The sequence below is a fragment of the Rutidosis leptorrhynchoides genome, chromosome 2 (assembly GCF_046630445.1).
Source record: "Rutidosis leptorrhynchoides isolate AG116_Rl617_1_P2 chromosome 2, CSIRO_AGI_Rlap_v1, whole genome shotgun sequence".
In the NCBI taxonomy this organism is placed as follows: domain Eukaryota; kingdom Viridiplantae; phylum Streptophyta; class Magnoliopsida; order Asterales; family Asteraceae; genus Rutidosis; species Rutidosis leptorrhynchoides.
The window spans coordinates 7,464,877-7,479,084 of NC_092334.1; positions in this window are offsets into that span (position 1 = coordinate 7,464,877).

Genomic DNA, 14,208 nt, shown 5'->3' on the forward strand with positions numbered 1-14,208 from the left:
AACAATCGAATTCATTTTAAGAATTCAAGTTATATCGGATTTCATGATACGAAAATATTATTGTTTTCGATCAACTATCCTTAGCCAAATTTAGGGACGAAATTTCTTTTAATGAGTAGGTACTGTCACAACCCGTGAATATCGATTTAAATTTAAACTCAAACTCTTATATGTCTGACAAGATAAGCAAATTGTTGTGTTGCATTTAAAATGTTTTTATACATTTAATTACCCTTTGGACATTCCCAACGATTCAAGAGCATATTATTATTTATATAGAAAATTGAAACCTGATAATAAAATATTAAATGACTTATTTTTCTAAATATGAAACGTACTAATTTATATTACAAAACGTTGATATATATATATATATATTTGACTATGTAACAAAATATATTGTTAGAATACATTTATATATATAATACTTAAATATATAATTTTTTGAATATATATAAAAAGAAAACAATATTCTTTTTCTTTTATTATATATATATATATATATATATATATATATATATATATATATATATATATATATATATATATATTGAATAAAATGAATAAATTTTATTATATATTTAAATATATTTGAAACGGGGATTAGTCACAAATTTTTAAACTTTAATTTTTGTAAAAATTATAATTTTATAAACAATAGATTTTATATAAACATTTTGAGTGGTATATTTTTCTTAAAAACGTAAATAATATTTTATAAATATTTAGAACCACTTTTTACAACTCGTTTCTTAGCTGTCATGACAAAAAATAATATTTTAACCTACCTTATCCTAAAATATAAAAAATTTATATGACTTTTTACCATTTATTATTATTGGTACAGGGCATAAAATAATGATCCGTGATAAAAAAAAATATGGATAAAAAGTGTCGGTAGCATGAGACAAACGAATATGAGGTAAAATATGGTCTCATACGATCGCATGAGTTTAACACACTCAAGCCATGCGATCGCATGGCAAACAGTATCCAGAATTATTTTTTTGATCTTTTACGCATGTTACTGGTTAATATATATATATATATATATATATATATATATATATATATATATATATATATATATATATATATATATATATATATATATATATATATATTCATATTTCAGTCGAGAGATAGAGAAATTGAGATATTACTCCATTATTATTATTATATTATTATTAAGATTATTAATATTGTTATTATTAATCTTATTATTATTATTATTATTATTATTATTATACGTAAAATAATACTACGGGGTTATGCTCTGGTGATTTTCAACATAAGTTTCAATTGATTTTAATCTGAGGATATTATGGGTATTAATTAGGGGTATTGTTCGTGAATCAAAGGCCAAACTTGTGTTCGTTACTATCATTTCGTCAGCATACTTTTCCTTCAATATTGAACCACAATATTGGTAAGTGAGTTTTCATAGTCCCCCTTTTAAATGCTTTTACAATATATATATATATATATATATATATATATATATATATATATATATATATATATATATATATATATATATATATATATTTGGGATGAGAATCAATGCAATGTTTTATAAATGTTTTACGAAATAGGCACAAGTGATTAAAAATATATTATGCGGATTGAGATGAACAATTACAAATATCCCGTAGTTGCTTGGTAACTTAGTTATTAGTGAACGCCAATAATAAACGTGAATCCTAAAGATATATCTATTGGGTTTTCCAACCCCATTCTGGAAATTGGAATGCTTTAGTACTTCGAAATATTGTACACACACGACGGCGGTGACAAATCATCTTTGCGATTTAAAGATGTGATCAGGGATATTTTATATGCATTTGTTAATGTTGGTTATCAAGCAATCAACATAAGTGGAATATTTTTGTATACTAGATATGTACGGTTATTTATGAAAAATCGTGAGGCAACCTACGGGGAGAAAAGGGTATGTCCCTATCTCTGCCAAAGTAAAAAATATTTGAAATCTTATGGTCTATTAAAATTTATTGAAAATCATTGTTTATGATAAACCTATCAACTCACTAACCTTTTGTTTGACACTTTTAAGCATGTTTATTCTTAGGTTTCAAAGAGCTTCCGCTGTCTATTTGCATATTTGATCAAGATGACATATGGAGTCTTTTATGACATATTTTCAAAGACGTTATTCAAATTATTTGAGTTCAAAAAGATTGTTATTAAACAAATGACAGATTAGTCATTTATTAATTTGGAAACATATCTATATCATTTGTATTGGATTTATATATTTTGGAATGGAATGCATATTTGAAAACTTTCGTTGTAATGAAAGTATATCTTTTAAAATGAATTCAATGTTTACAAAACATATCATATAGAGGTCAATACATCGCAATCAAATCAATGAATGATGTGCCATGTCTAAAGGGATTTAGACTGGTCGTCACAATGAAAAATGGTAGAATCAAATTTCCATGGGTTTTAAATCCCGCCTGGAATTCAATTTAGGCTCTAAGAGACAATCAAGTCGCTAATAAATTTAGTTTTGGGATTGTATGTTGATGAATATTTGAGAAAACCAACGGGTAGCGATATAGCTCGTTTGTATAGCACTTATGAAGAAAGGTATGGTTTCAAGGGAATGGTTGGAAGCATCAACTGAATGTATTAGAAGTGAAAGAATTGTCCGACTGCTTGGAAAGGGCAATATACTAGTGGTCATCAAGGTCACCCCACCATCGTTCTTGAAGTAGTTACTTCATATGATATGTGAATTTGGCATGCATTCTTCGGTGTTGCGGGTGCGAACAACGATGTTAATGTTTTGAATCAATCTTCGTTGTTGGATGACATCAAGAATGGAAATGCACCATTTACTCCATTTACTGTAAATGGTAATGATTACACAAATGGTTATTATTTATCGGACGGTATTTACCCATATTGGGGCGGTTCGGGTGATTCTACGAAAATATCCTGGGTATAATGGGACACGGACTTATTGTCATATGATGCGGGCGGGCTAAATATTGGGTCCTTGGCTAATAAAAACCATGCACTTCTTGGAAAATGGTGGTGGCGTTTTAAGGTTGAGCTTAACTCTTTATGGGTCAAAATTATAAAAAGTATCTATGGTTCCGATGGTGGGTTAAGTCACAACTCAAATATCAACTGTAAATACTCAACTTGAACATGGTCAGGTATTATAAAAAATGGTAAACTGCTTGATGCTAAAAATATCCCTTTTACCTCGTCGTTTAAAAGAGTAATAGCGGATGGCACACTAACTAGTTTTTGGAATGAAAGGTGGCTTGGTGATTTTCTTTTAAAAGATAAATATAATCGGCTTTTTCGTTTAGATCATAATCAAAACGCCTATATCTTTGACCGTGCACGGTGGGATAATTGCTCTTTATCACCCATTAGTGTTGGTCCCGTGAAATCTCTGGTAGACTGATGTGCGAGCGGAGGTGTACGAAATACTATTATTGTTTACTACAAAATATGACGAAATATTATACAAGTTTTATTAATTTACGGATGGAATATACCTAAACCTTGCTACAACACTATAGGCAGTGTACCTAATCGTAGAGTAGTGTAGTTTTTAGTAAGTCCAGTTCGTTCCACAAGGAGCTAGTGAATACGTACTATATTTTTAACAACTATATTTATATAATATATATATAATTATATATAGTAATATTATTATTATAAAAGGGGGTTTTATCGTTTAATGACCGATTTGTCGATTTTAAAACTTAAGCGTAAAGATAAATGACGATAATTAAAATGCGTAAAATAAATAAAAATATTTAAAATGATAATAAATAAATGACAGTAATAAAAGTACGATGAGATATAAAATAAAACAATTATGCTTATTTAAACTTTCGTAACCATAATGTTTGACGTTTTGATTTTAATTTATTACTCTGGGTTAATTGTCCTTTGTCCCGGATTATTTGAAACCTATTTGGTTTTTGGCCATAATAGTTCATCGGTCATAATTATAAAATGCTCGTCAAATTAACCTTATTCCCGAAGTCAAATATTCCAACTAATTAGGAATTCGAACTGTAACAAGGTTTTAATACTTTGTTAATAATTACATCAGGTTATCGACTGCGTATAATCTAAGGTTTTAATACTTTGTTAACAATTACACCAATTACCCTTGAATGTAATCCACTCCTGTTTTAATGAGATATGAATATTAATTTATTCACTTGATCAGTTTGAATAATCAATTACCTAACCCTAATAATTAATTAAATGATTTTAACAGATGTCGTATAAACGTCACTAAATAGAACATACATAATCATTTTAATAGTTATTAGATTAACTAATTTGAAGATAAGGTTCGACAGATTCTAATGAGTTGTCATTCGATTTGACAATATCCCCCATCTATTAATAGTCAATAGTCCAATGTCCACAAGTGTCGGTCTTTTGTCCAAATCCAAATTATGGTACAAAATTCAATTACCCCGTCTTAATATTTAGCCCAACATCACGATTACTTCGGCTAAAATAAGCATAGTAATAACTTATTTACGAGACATTAATTTAAAAAGGAAGAACATAGCTTACAGTGGTGATTAATCGCGCAGCGTTACCAGGGCAGAGTTCCGACTTACAAAACCTTAAAACATTTCTTACATTAACCCAAATATTATTAAACTTAATTTAAACTTAATATTATAAATATAAATATATATGTTTCTTTACAGAGGAAGAAAGAAAATATGGTGTACACAACTCGCTGAATTCGTTGCAATTTATAGCACCTGGCCTGACTTTGGGTACTATGCGATCGCATGGGTTATGGGCATGCTGGCCATGCGATCGCATGGCCAGCTGGATCAGCTCACATATTTTTTTCTAGTTTACCGCCGTTTTATTTAAATATATATATATATATATATATATATATATATATATATATATATATATATATATATATATATATATATATATATATATATATATGTATGTATGTATGTATGTATGTATGTATGTATATATATATATATATAATTTATATTAATTATATTTATATTATATTATATTCTTGTGCATAGTTGACTCGTAATTTTAGGACCATTGACTCGCGTGCTGATACTCGGTTTATGTCTCAGTTCCGGATTTTCGAACGCCTTTTCGTATGCTTAGATATCTTGTACTTTGCGTTCTGCGACTTGTACTTTTTATCAATATTTAGACGTTTCTTATCAATAATTGGAACCACTTGGATTGTATCTTGTACATTTGAGCTTTTTGGTCATTTGTGTCTTCAAATCTTCATTTGCGTCTTCAGTCTTCACACTTATTTATTTAAACGAATATTACATAAAAATAGAACAATTGCAACTAAAAGCTTTACATATTGGAAGGATATTGAGCCTAAATATATGTTCATTTGGAGCACTATCATAGACTTCATGGGGATCTCACCGATTTAACTAACGAATTGTCTAGTTTTGTTGTAAGCTGCAAGGAAAAGGATGACTGAATTTGGAACTTGTTAGTGCACGGGAATTTCTCGATGAAAGAACTAACTATGTTCATAGACAGTGCGGTTATGTTACATGATGATGTTGTTTGTGAAACGTTAATCAACAAAATGGTGCTGTTAAAAATCCTTGTATTCATTTGGAGGGTTAGAAGAAAAAGAATCTCGGTCCGGTTGGAACTAGACAAAAGGGGAATCAACTTGGATTCCATACGTTGCCCGGTGTGTGATGACAACCTTGAGTCGGTTGACCATGTCTTGTTCTCGTGTAATTTTGCCAAAGAAGTGTGGAGGCGGATTTTTAACTGGTGGGGTGTCCCTTTTCCCACAATTTTGTCTCCGGATATTCTCCTCGGTAGTTTGGGGCAACCTTCTGATTCACACATATCCAAACCCATATGGCAGGTGGTTTTATGGGTAGCTTGTTATGTTATTTGGAAAAATAGAAATTATCGTGGTTAGTAAATTGAACAAGGGTGTTGCGGTATTGACAAATGAAATCCAACTAAAAAGTTTCGACTGGATCTCAAATAGAGTAGCCAAAGCCCACATTGATTGGCTCGGGTGGTTAAACACACCTGCTACTTTCGTATGCCCAAGCAACAATCGAAGTGGTATCGGCTAAGAAAAAATTGAAGAGCTCCTTGCTTCGGATAGCCGATGTTATTTATTTTAGATCCTTTCTGCCTTCTTTCGGCTTTTGCAGTTTCTGAGTTTTTATGTTTCGAGTTTCTTACTTTGTTCATCTTTTAAATCGTTGCTAGCCGAAGCCGAAATCTCCAGCCCGCTGATGCATAAAACCTAAATGGGTAGCTACATGAAACTTTGTCGTTGAGTCCTCAACACTGTTTCGGTGTAGCTTTCCAGCTTGTTTTGTCAAGTCAGGTTGGGTGATTTTCTGGCATGCTGGTTGTTTTTCATCTTTGTGCTGCAACTGATATGTTTCGTCTACAAGTATTGTATATATTGTCGTGCTATGTACATTCTATTCTATCAATAAAAGTTTTACTTTCTTGCCTTTAAAAAAGAATGAGCCACGTGCAAAATTTAAAAGATTTCAAGAAAGTACATGTAAGGATGTCGAGAGAACATTCGGTGTTCTTCAGGGTAGATTCTATATTTTACAAATTACTGAACGACCACACCGTGTCAAGAAGTTGAGATGGATATTGTATTGTTGTGTGCTCTTGCACAACATGATAGTCGAGGATAATGGCCACATAATTACATGGCTCGAGGAAGAATTAATTAGGACTGATGAAGCTAATCCAAACTTTTATAAGGAATCGATCTACAAATCATGAGACAAGAGACAAAGAAATACGAGATAGGGACATTCATAGTCAACTCTGACATGATCTCACTGAACACATTTGGGGCCTTCCACCAAACTTTCGAAGTTTTAATGCTTAACTTTTCGAAGTTGCAATTTTTCGTTTTTTAGGACTTTAAATAAATTGTAGTTTTTCATTTTTAGGACTTTGAATAAGTTGTAATCGTTTATTTTTGTGATATATTAATTTATTTTATATTTTAAAGAATTAATAAATAATAATATTAATATTAATATTAATAATTTCCAAACGGATAATTTTTAAACCTAAACGGATACATCAAACGGCTACATTTAAACGGATACTTTCAAACGGCTACATTTTCCATTATATATACACTTTCTCAACTCAAAATCACATTCAACCACTTTCAACATTTTCAAAATCACAATCAAACACACACTTCACACACAGTCAGCTTAAAAAATGTTGACCATTGCCTAGTGATTGTCTCATTCGACGTCTATTACGGAAGTGAATTCAATAATGATTACAAAGTTTACGATTACAAGCGTTCTTCAAAAGTTTCGTTTGCAGAAATTGACATTGGTGACTTTGGTTTAGAAGCCTTGTTAGCATTTTTGAAACAAAATGTACCGTTTCATTGTTTCAACACACATACGTGTTATATTATGAAGACGTATGTCTTCCGGAATTGTCCGCTAAGTATCTTCGTACCGACGAAGCATGGTACGATATCAAAGAAACCCTCCCTCTATGTTCAAATCGAATATCTATTAATTTGGTATTTAAGGAAGAAGAAGATGTAACCTGTCAGTATGGTTACAATACTGATTGCTGTTTGTGGGATTCAGATTTCGAATTCGAATAAATAACTTATCCTTATTTTACTTTAATTATGTCGTACTTTACTTGATGTAATTTTTAATTTTTTAGGACTTTTCAATATGTCGTACTTTAAAAAAAATGTAATAGTGTTTGTTTTACTAATAAAAGTGTTGTTTAATAATAACAATAATAATAAACAAAATAATAAAATTAAAGAAAATAAAAGGTGGGATCTATTTTTTATCACAAAACTATTACGTCATACCATTACAAAAACCGTCATACCATTACAAAAACCGTCACGCCATCAAATTGTCAAATCAACACTATACCCCACCCCACATAAACAACTCATCACGCCATCACCACTACAAATAGTCTAACTCAAAAGTCTTTTATATTACAAAACTTCAAGCTTTATTGTCACTTGGACTTTTAGTTGTTACATTCAAAACACAAAGTATATTTCTCGATGAATAACAACAACAAAACTCAATCCCTCATATACAAGGTATTGGGAGGTGAGATGTAGACAATCTTTCTCCTATCCTAGAATAAAGATAAGTCATTTCTCTACCCGAAGTGAAACACTCTCAAGATTAGAGAAAGTCCTCGGTCAACTATTATTTCACAGCGAGACAGAGCTCCGACAGTGCGTCAAAAGTCAGACGGATGGGACATAGGTTTTGTTGGGTTCGTAAAATGATTTTGCATTTAATGATGGTGGAGTTGAAATCTAGTTCGTCCCGAAACGAAGTTAAAAGCTTGTGGTAGTGTTGTATTTTTAAAGGGAGAGAACGCAAAGTTTTTTTTGGATGTTGTTGTATCTTTTAAAAGAGAGAATAATAATTCAAGTAAGTGTTTGTTGACTATTGACCCAAAAAAAATTATAACAATCACATGAAGAGAAAAAGACAAAAAAAAAAGAGTAGCGGAATTTAAACCCAGACACAGATGAGATGAGTGTGAAAATTTAATAAAGTATTTCATTATTATCAGTAGGGGCAAACACTAATAAATATTTGTTTTAGTGTAAAATATTTTAATTTTTTTTATCCGGATGGACGGATGCCCCTCACCACCCTTACTATCTTTCGCCCTTGAGTTTGTTGCCGTTTAGGTAAGTCGGGTGGCAAATTTGTGAGAGATGTCTAGTGTATAAGGATGAATAATGTGAAGGGCTTTTATATTCCTACCCTAAATATTTTTGCCTTCTTTCCTCTCATATCGTCTTTTTATTCTCTCTTTTTTTGAACAAACATACTACTCAATTCTTCTGTGTTTAAAATTGTTAATTAAATTATCTGCATTTTTGTGTAATTTTATGTCAGAAAATATATAATATAAAATATTGTACTAAATTACACACTCATTAACCTATTCTGATATTCATGAGTCAGTCAAATGTCATCAGCCGTGACCTATTCATAAGTAAGTCAAATGTCATCAACCGTTTTTACTTTCTATCAATATTACTATACTAATACTCCTAAACACAGTAACCGTTGTCAAAACATGATTGGCTAATTACCCCCACTAACTACTATAGAAACCGTAATTACGCTACTATTACTGTAGAAACCAATTGAGAAACGGGGCTATGATTTGACCCAACATTTTTTTCCCATTATGCACCGCAATTGCTTTTTTTGGGCAAAATTATTATATATATATATATATATATATATATATATATATATATATATATATATATATATATATATATATAAAAATAGATCAAATGATCGGTGGTAATACATTGGGCATATCCTAACGATCTCTATTGAAAGCACATGATCATAAACGACCACGACTAATTGACATTCACATCGTACGTCCTAAAAAAACCGGACGATATTGAAACAAACATTAAAATTACAAGCAACCAGCACCACCTATCAAAAACCTAAGACATACATATAACCCCGATCTCGTATCCAATCCAGCATTCGTAATAACCTGTAAACCGCTCAACTAAAAGCGTTCACACCCGAGGCCTGCAAACCAAAGAGCCCTCTCGTATCCGATAAACCCCAAGTCCACCCCAAGTAAAACCAGAGAAACACCGAGCACATCGAGTAAGTACAAATCACCGTTCGGGCACACAATACGACCTCGAGAGAAAACCCTTGTCCACATCAATTTTCTGAAGTCAATCAAGGACAACGTCGGCAACGACACTGAGCCCACCCGAATAGACTCGGCGACGGGAAAGATGGTATGAACGAACCAGACGAGCAGCAACCGACCGGAACAAAATGCAAAATCACATCGTAAAGAAACCGAGTAACTTCACCAAATTTTCTAAGGACGATAACAAACCCCCAGACCCAAGCAACCAACAAAACAGCACCCAGCTACCGCCGGTAGCCACCAACAGCAGCCAATGACAACCACCACAACTGACCACTATAATTCGCCGCCCGCAACCACCAAGAGTCCGACAGCCACTGCTAGCAGCCACCAACGGCCACCAACATCAGCCACCAACCCTTCAACGTCTCTGGCTGCATCACGACCACCGATTACCGCCGGGCTTCACATACAAACACACACCACCGTCACCAATCCCAACAACCTCAACCACCCACCAAACCTGAAGCCGACCGAGAAGGTTGTAGAGTTCCGCCGGAACTCGCCGCCTACAACCACAAAAGAGAGACCACGATGGCGAGGGACGGAGGACCGTCAGATGGCCGAAACCCACCCAAAAACCCCATAAACACTTGAAACAACCCGATCCTGAGCAAGAAACGTTCGGAATCGCCGCCTGGTCCCCTAGAGTGAAACTGGAGAAGAAGATTGGGTCCAAAAGCAACGCTGGACAAGGGATAAGGGACGGAGGTACCTTATTTAAAACGAAAAGCACGAGTAAAATCGAACCACCGGCGAGATGCCAGTGGCCGGAGAGAAGGATGTACCTTGGGTCTACAAAACGGCGAAAAAAAGAAGAGGAAGAAGATTGGAGAAGCAGGCAAGAAAATTGGAGAAGCAAAGTTGCACCGCAATTGTTGACCAAGGATGTGATGACCCGTACAAATCCATTTGGACGAATACATAATTCATTGATTTCACAGTGAGGTACTGACCTCTACATGATACGTTTTGTAAAGATTGCATTCTTTTGAAAAGGCACACCATAATTGAATATCAAATTCTAAGGTTTTTGATGTTTGATGATTTCTACATATAGACAATCACCGTAAATAATAGTTTACAATACTACATCCGTTGATAATGCAGTCAAAATAAGATACATGGTGAGGATTTTGTGAATGCAACGTTTTCTTGAATAAAGCATGTATGACTCCATGCACATAGCTTGTATCACATATAAGCAAACAGCAGAAGACTTCTAGGAACCTGAGAATAAACATGCTTAAAAGTATCAACACAAAGGTTGGTGAGTTCATAATTTTAATGTTGCGCATAATCTGTATGTAAAGGTGGATCACAAGATTTCAGTTGTTTCATCCAGAAACGTTTATCAAAATATTCTACAAGATTGAGCACCCTGGTAACTAAACTTTAACGTATATATAATAAGTACCCCTGTTTTAACATACATGCAACCAACATGTACAATACACGCAAACCAGCGTGTACTAAACTCAAATAGCATACGTTTGTTTTATAGTTCAGGCTAGGGTTTCTATACCTGGAACAGACGGGGATGTCAAGCCCTATGGATCCATATATAACTACTCGCGCCCACCAGTTCTTATAACCGGCAGTTACTAGTTACCAAATCTAAGGGATTTTCGGTTCAAACTCGGTGTAGAATTTAGTATGTACTTGTATCCATTGCGTTTAAAATAAAGTGCATGTATTCTCAGCCCAAAAATATAGATTGCAAAAGCAATTAAAAAGGGAGAAAATGAAACTCGCCTTATCAGTACATAAATTTATTCACCGAAATGTGACCGAAACTTGGAATGCAAAGTAACCGTAGATCTCAACCTAGAGAATATATGTTGGTCAATAAATGTCTAACAAGCTAGGTTGAGTCATAGTGTATCACAATCCTAATGCTCGAGACCGACATGCAAAAGTTAACAAAAGTCATCTCAAAAGTCAATTTGACCCAATATGATCTTTAAATCTATACATATTTATTGTATTAACATAGTATAAGTCTTGATAATTGAACGAATTTATAGTTTATCAAACTCAAAATATTATTTATTTTAGGAGCTATATTATATTTGAATTATCATGGCAATCGAAAATATTTTATTATTTCACATAGTTTTCCAATACTTGTAAAATCAGACTATAGTGTTTATAAAGCTTTAAAACATGATAAGACAGTCAACTTTGACAATTGTTCAACAAAACGATACGTGCCTTATATAGAAATTCATTTACTCGATTAGTAATATCTAAAAATTCAATTTATCAATCTCATAGACAAGTTGTTTAAATATTAATTTACAGTTTCAAACACAATTTCAATTAACGTCAAACATAATTCAGTTGACCTTATCTTTTAATCCGTTCATCGAAATCACGCGATTTCTAGATGAAAAGTTATTAATTTTTCGATAGTTTTCCAACGACATGCATATGATATACTTTATATCAGTAGCATATGTATCAAATTCGTGATTCATCATAAACTATCTAACGATAAAATTAAAGCATACAAGCATACATAATCATAATACTCGAGCACTGGACATGAATACACTATTAATATATAAAAGATAAGATATGAATGCTCACGTATCAATATTGTGATTCAATATTGCAGGAAAGTACGTAGACGCAACGGAGATGATAAAAGCTAGGTTGACCTTTGACTTATGATCATAACCCCCAAGCAATACTCATAATCTCATTAGCTATAACCCATAATTTTCCTTAGCTCTATCCCGCTCGAAAAGCTTGTTTTGAAATCGTTTGGGCATAACCTCGTCGTAATAATACTAATAATAATACTCCTAACTATAAGATTAATAATAATATTAATCTTAATTATATAATAATAATAATAATAATAATAATAATAATAATAATAATAATAATAATAATAATATATAAATAATAATATAAATAACAGAGGGAGTAAGATATATGAATATGTGTGTGTGACAGAAACTGAACTCGATTGAATTTATAGTGATATCCTGAAATTGCACCCCATGCGATCGCATGGGATTATAGTGTAAAATCCATGCGATCGCATGGCACTCCTGACCAGCTCACATTATTTTACTCCGCGATTGCGATATGCTTGTGTGTAACGGGCTCCGAGATCACGGGCCTGTGATTTCCAGCTCACCAATTTTTGGCCACTTCCTTGTCGACATGTTATTATATAATATATTTAATTTATATTAATTAATTATATATTATATTATATTCACGTGCATAGTTGACTTGTAATGTTCGTTCCGAGGACTTGTACGTTGACGCTCGACTTATGTCTCAGTTTCGGTTTTTCGAACGTCCTTTCGTATGCTGAGAAAACTTGTCCTTTATGTTTCGCGACGTGTACCTTTATTAGTAATTAGACCCATTCGCCAATAACTTATTTAAATATCAATCGAATTAATAAACGAATGTTACGATTGTTTACTAAATAATTTGAAACTATAATATACATAAACACGTTTCATTACTTAGATATTTATTTGAAACAAATAAATATAACGTTATACGTTTAATATTTTGTTAATGTTTCTAAATCATAATGTATTTCATTATTTTCATATCAATCAAATCGTTTAGTGTTTTATTAACATTTCTTAATTTATTATACCCAGACACACACACACACACACATATATATATATACATATATATATATATATATATATACATATATATACATATATATATATACACACACATATATATACATATATATATATATACACATATATATACATATACACACACACACACACACACACACACACACATATATATATATATATATATTAAGATTAAAGTTCGTGAATCGTCGAGAGTAGTCGAAGTTAAATGAATGTATGAAAATATTTCAAAATTTTTGAGACTCAACATTACAGACTTTGCTTATCGTGTCGAAATCATATAAAGATTAAGTTTAAATTTGGTCAAAAATTTCCGGGTTGTCACAAAGGAGTATTAATATTACTAATTCCCTAACAAGGTGGGCCAAAAACTATCTTAATTCCTCAATAACGTGCGGACCCACACTAGTTATTATCTATATCTATATCTATATCTATATCTATACTATTACTATATTACTATAGTAGGTTATCCTGCCACACTAGGTTTTGATCCATTCACACCAAAAATCATTTAAATTGCCTATTTCACCCTTATAAATGGTAAATTGACTTGAGTAGTTTAAGGATAAAATAGAAAGTTTGTGTTTGTTTGGTGTGAATGGATCAAATTTAGTGTGGAAGGATCATCTCCCTATTATTATATACTATAGATTAAAATAAATAAAATAATATATATTAAAACTAGGTTTTCAGCCCGTGTGATGTACGATCGTTGAAAAATCAATTAAAAATATTAGTTATAATAAATCACATTCATTATATTATTAAGCTCGTCCGATACACGACCAATAAAAAT